The sequence below is a fragment of the Centrocercus urophasianus genome, unplaced genomic scaffold (genome assembly GCF_019232065.1).
Source record: "Centrocercus urophasianus isolate 14NV4802_14NV808 unplaced genomic scaffold, USGS_Curo_1.0 seq_25, whole genome shotgun sequence".
Taxonomy (NCBI): domain Eukaryota; kingdom Metazoa; phylum Chordata; class Aves; order Galliformes; family Phasianidae; genus Centrocercus; species Centrocercus urophasianus.
Window position 1 is genome coordinate 1,385,929 of NW_024884811.1, and position 6,000 is coordinate 1,391,928.

At 42.0% G+C, this 6,000-nt stretch overlaps 1 protein-coding gene across 1 annotated transcript in view; it reads right to left on the reverse strand.

Moving 5' to 3' along the window:
* The window catches only part of DOCK8 (dedicator of cytokinesis 8), a 90,915-nt gene that overhangs the window by 84,674 nt on the left and 241 nt on the right, over nt 1–6,000 (reverse strand). The window lies entirely within an intron of this gene.

Consider the following 6,000-nt stretch of genomic DNA (forward strand, 5'->3'; position numbering starts at 1 on the left):
GCACCGTAGAGCTCCCAGTTCTTCCAATTTTAAGTCTGAGAGGGACATACGATTTTAGAAATGCATTTTAAAATGCATCTTAAAATCTATTTCCCACTCACCAGTTATCTTCCAGAGACAAACCACAACCCACAGAATTCTAATCATGTAGCAGGGATTATGATGTCTGTCTCTCATGACTGCACAGATTTAAGCACAGTACGACAACAGCCTTCAACAACTACTGTAGAAAATAGATGGCTACATTTTAAACATAATTTGAGTACCCAGTCAGATGTAAAGATTAGCTTCCTGCCAACAACAGCTGTCTGCAACATCTGTCTCAACGGTAAGACTATTCTGCTTGTTTCTACAGAGGCTGTTTGCTAATAAAGAGCACATTTACATTATGGAGCTCACTTTTCCCATAGTTGTAATCTAAACCCTTGTCTGGATGGGCCTGTATTTGGTATCAGCCCCTTACCAAAGTGCCTTCTGTCACCTCAATTGTAAAACGGGGGACAACCAAAAAAGGCAATCATAAAACATAGGATAAACAATGCAAACCAAAAGTAAATCACTATAAATAGACATCAGCATCGTCAAAAAACAGTAAAAGGATATTTCATTATTCTTTCTTTTCCTCTTCCGAAGAGTTAGTTTTAGGCAAAAAAAATGTATTTTGCAGTTTTCTGTAAGAAAGGTCTGTGCATTTTGATTTTTGTGATAGGCAGTATGAAGTCACATCTGTTAAAAGAGTCCTGAATAATCTTGTCTTTGAAATATGAACATACTCAGAAAGATCTAGCTCAACACTATGAACGAATATCCTATGGCATACCCTTGATGTATAAAGCTGCTTGCTTCCTAAACTCATTCCTGTAATTGATTTGCAACCCACCTCCAGAGGATGAGTGAGTATTCATCTTGAGGATTCACACAGTTTTACACGGACACACACAGTTTTGCACACTGATTGCTTTTCATTAAATCTGTGCTTGTACAAAATACAATAGCATGCAACCTCAGTCTGGTCTATAAAAAGACCAGTTTACAGGAATTTGAGAAAAAACATTATAGCAATGTTTCTCCTTCCATGAAGCCATCTCTCTTTCTTGGAATGAAGTAACACATAAGAACTAGTGTTTTCAAATATCTGTTAAGTCCAGTGCTAATGAAGTATGTGTTGGATGAGCAGACAGGGAGCTGGATCAAAAACTGGCTGGACAGCCAGACCCAGAGAATGCATACTGGCCTGCAAGCTAGCTGGAGGCTAGCTAAACAGCACTGTACCCCAATGGTCAGTGCCAGATCCAATCCTATTTACTGTCCTCATTAGTGATCCATGCAATGGGCAGAATGTACCCTCAGCAAGTTTGCAGCAGACACAAAACTGGGAGGAGCCCTCTAAGTTCAACAAGGAGAACTCCAGAGTCCTGTTTGTGGGAAGGATCAGCCCCAGGCACCAGGACAGGCTGAGGGGAATCAAGCTGGAAAGCTGGTCTGTGGAACAGGGCCTGAGGATCCTAGTGGAAACCAAACTGAATGCGAGTTAGCAACATGCCCTTGCATCAAAGAAGGCTAGCGGTATGATGGATCATATTAGACAAAGTATCTCCACCAGGTCAGAAGTGCTCCCTCTCACTGTGTCAAGTGCTGTGCTCACCAGTGCAAGGGAGATGTGGGCACTCTGAAGAACATCCAACAGAGGGCTGCCAAGATGAGGAAAGGACTGGAGCATCTTTTCTGCGAGGAAAGACTGTGAGAGCTGGGACTGTTCAGCTTTCAGAAGAGGAGGCTCCAGGGGATCTTACAAACGTCCGTAAGTGCCTGAGGGGAGGATGCAGAGAGGTTGTAGCCAGGCTCTGTTAGTGATGCCCAGAACTAGGACAAGAGGCAGAGGATACATGCTGGAACACAGGAGTTTCCATGTAAACATCAGAAATGTGACTGAGCACTGGCACAGGTTCTCCAGAGAGGTCATGGAGTCTCTCTCTTTGGAAATATACATTGTCCTGGACATGGCCCTGGGCACCCTGCTCTGGGTGTCCCTGCCTGAGGTGAGAATTGGGCCAGATGGACACAGAGGTCCCTGCCAACCTCAGCTCTGTGGCTCTAAGAAAGAATTAGGAAGATACTCTGAGCAGTTCATGCACAGTTCCCATAAGCTGGAAAGAGGATAAACCTACTCTGGCAATTGGGAAAAAAAGAGAACATAGGTTGAATTCAGCTGAAAAACTGGATATAATACTTAACGAAAGGTGTAATTATATCTCTCAAAGACAACTGCCCAAATATTTTTGACAGCCAAATTAAAAGGTTCTTAAATGAAACTGCATGCAGGATTAAGATACTAACCTGTTCTTTATTCTCTCTGCACAAGCAAGTCAGAGTAATTTTTTCTTAAGAATATTAAAAAAAAAAAAAAAAAATAAATCAATCAGCTTCACATGTAACTTTAAAGAAGAAAACTGGCCATTTAATATAAACTAACAGGTTGATACATGTGAATCATAGAACTTTTAGACATCCCATTTTTTTTTAACCCTTAATTTGCTATTAGTAGTTAACTTTCTCTGCACAAAACACGATAACACATCTATTTCACATATGCAGTATATAAAAAGTAGTGCTGCTACAGAAATTACCAATTAGAATTTTCTAGCTTCTCTTAAATGCTACACTGCACTGTGTATCTATGGTATAGATCTAGCCCAATCCAGACAGACTACTATTTGATTATTTGCACGTACTGTTTTGCATATAAATTTGAAAAGTCTTATTAACTTGAGTTATCCCTACTCAGATTCCCAGGGTGCAACTCATTTAACTAAAAGAGGATTCAGACATTTCATCAAGTGTGTCTTCCCTTGTGATCTTCCTTCCTGAATTAGACTGGCTCAGCAAAAATGATTTTTAATACTACCAATGTCTTGACACTACTAACAATGTCTAATCTAGACTTAGTGTCTCAGCAGTCAGATTTGATTCAATATACCAAACAGCATTTAAAAGGTGACAGTAGTTACATAGCAAACACTCCAACAGACAGCTATTTTTATTAAGATTTCTATCATGACTAGCTTTATGCAAAAAACTGACATGGAGAATTTACCACATCTTTTAAAAAGTATGTCTTTATACATACCACATAATCCTGTTGTAGATGCAAGATAGAGAAGGACTGAGATTCTCTCTGCAGCTGGTTTAATACATTTAAAGCAAAACAAACCAGAAGCATCTTGGCCTATGTAATGAAGTTTGGAAAACCACTCCAAGTAATTAGCATTTCATTATATCTGTTTAATAAGAGTTAATTTAAATTCAATCAAGCGATATATGCCTCATCCCCATAAAGAAATTGCACTGAAAATAGATCTGCTACCAGAGGAGGTTGGAAACAGCCTCTTCTTCCACAGAAACTAGGATGAATTTCCCCACGTCCCCTGGTGGTTCCTCAGCACAATGGATACCTAGAGCATTCTGAGAGCCCCCTTCCTTTGTCCTGCACAGGAATCCATTTGGAAAGACAGTACAGCTTAGTGAAGTCTCAGGCTTGATTTCAAATAAAGTATTAAGTTGTACAGGAATATATTTTCTGATGTAATAGAAATGAACGCTACATGCACTGGATGCTTTCTGAAGTCCTGCTCAGTTCTTAGCCCCTTACTCCAGGTAATACACAGGTCAGTTGTCAGCATGCTGCCTAAAATCAGGGACACTAATTTGCATGCTTGCTCCTTAATTTCTGCATAAGAGATGAACATCATGATATGTAAAAGTTATCCCATTAAAACAGCAGGAACTATTCATACATACATGCATTAAGAACATATGTGCAAGTCCTTGCAGGATTAAAAAAGGCAGGAAGCAACAGGTTGGGGCAGCAAACATGGGTGGAAGGGCAAATAAAATGACAGAAAGACGTGGTTATGTGAGCAGCTCACAAATCTGATTATATTTTAAGACCTGATTGTAAAGTTTGCCCTTGCTTTAAACAAATATGATGCTTGTCATAGCTCCTTCCTGAAGCATTTGCAGCCCCAGTGCATCATCAAGAACTCACTAACTTTAAATCACGACACCTGAGCACTCATACAACATTCCAGATTATGTCACTGCTAAGTTTTTACTGAACATTGGTTAGCACAGTTTGTCATGCTTTTAATGAACATGCCATGCTCACCTTATGTGAGGAGCACAGAGGCAGTGAAGAACCAGTACAGAGCCTAAAACTCAACTGGTCCTCATTAAAAGAAGCATACAGTCAATTCACCAGCAAGAGAAATGAGTGAGAGTTCAGCTTGAATGTGCATTTATAGTGGAGAGTATAATGCAGTCTGTGTAACAACTCCTGTAAACGATGCTTTGTCAGTAATGATCAACTTTCATTAAGAGCTCTATTTTGAAGAACTAAGTTCAGGAACTAAAGAGGAAGAAAAATTCATAGCTGCAGAACAGCCTTTTGTGTACAGTTAAGTAAATTAAGACATTGACCAAATATTCCTCCCCCACACAGGTTTTTTTTTTAAATTTAAAAAAAAAAAAAGATGAAATATTACTCTACTGATAGTAGAACAAACTGTGCATGGATTGTGCAAAAACAACATGGTCCTCCTGAAGAAACAGAGACGATGCTCTGCTAGCATACATGTATCATCCCTCCCAAAGTATAAAAGAGAATATTCTTACTTGCAAAATAAATAGGCTGGTTGTTCAGCAGAGCCACATCCAGAACATGAATGTAATACCGAAACATTTGGTTTACTACAAAAAATATGGAACGCTCCACTATCCAATCAGAGGAGATAAAAATAAAACCATAACTGTCCAATTTCAAAACAGTTTCTAATAGTAAATCTCTGTGTGCAAGATTAATTGGCACTGTTGCACTAATTTGTAAGGCTTCAGTTGTACAGACGAACCATCGCCACAGATGGGAGAAGCTGCCAGAAAGCTGACCCTAAAAATAGGAAGATAAAAAATAACCCAAACTCTCTGAATATCAGCCAGTTATGCACTTTATTCAAGCAAGGCCTCAGTTTACGAGGAATCACGGGAGGACCCAGCAGCAAACTGCTCATCTCATGGCCTCGCAGTATGATATCTCACTCTTGCGAACATTCACCACGAATTTAAAATGAATCCTCAGGGGAAATGGAAAGGTATGCTGATATGCACTCTGCCATGGGAAACGCGTATGGCAGTGGAGCTAATTTTATCCTCTGCAGCTGAAAACCCCATGTCTTCCAACAGATTGCTGGGGAGGTGGAGTTTCTGTGCATACTTTTCTCTCTGAGGTTGGCCTCTTCCTCAGTTTATATTACCATTATGCTATTTGCTTTCTTACGTGTCAGCAAACTCAGTCTCCTTGCACATACACCAATCCCTCTGGAAACACGGTTTTAGCTTCTGATGACAAGTCTATGGAAAAGCAGCCTCGTGTTTACCCTCGGCACATCGGTATGGAAATAACTGCCTTGGTGGCCACCAAGAGCAGGGAGCAGCTGAGAGTCAGCACTTCCCTGGGACGGGACACACGAGTTCATGGCCAGAAGCATCACGGTCACGGCCAGCCCCTGGATGCTCATTTCATTGCGAGTGGCACATGGAGGACAAACTTCTTTTACATCAAGGGGGTTATTTTTTTTTCTTTCCATAGATGAAAAGGTAAAAGGGAAAAAAGCACAGCGAGCACAGCCGTGCCGATACCCCGCGTAAGCCTCTCTTTCCCAAGCGCGGCAATACGTCCCTGGGACCCTCGTGCCGTTACGTGCGCAAGAGAAGCCCCGACACCACCACAGCTCCGCCGCGGACACGGACTCGGCCGGCGCGGCACCGCTCCGCGCCGGCGTATCTCCGCGGAGGAAGCCGCGCCCTGCTGCGCCGTGCCGCCCTCTCGGCGGCGCCCCCCCCCCCCCGAGCAGCTGCCCCGCGCAGCACGGCGGACGCTTCTCACCTGTTGATTTTCAGGGCAAACGCCCTCCGCATGGCGACTTTACCCGCCGCTGACCGGAGGGC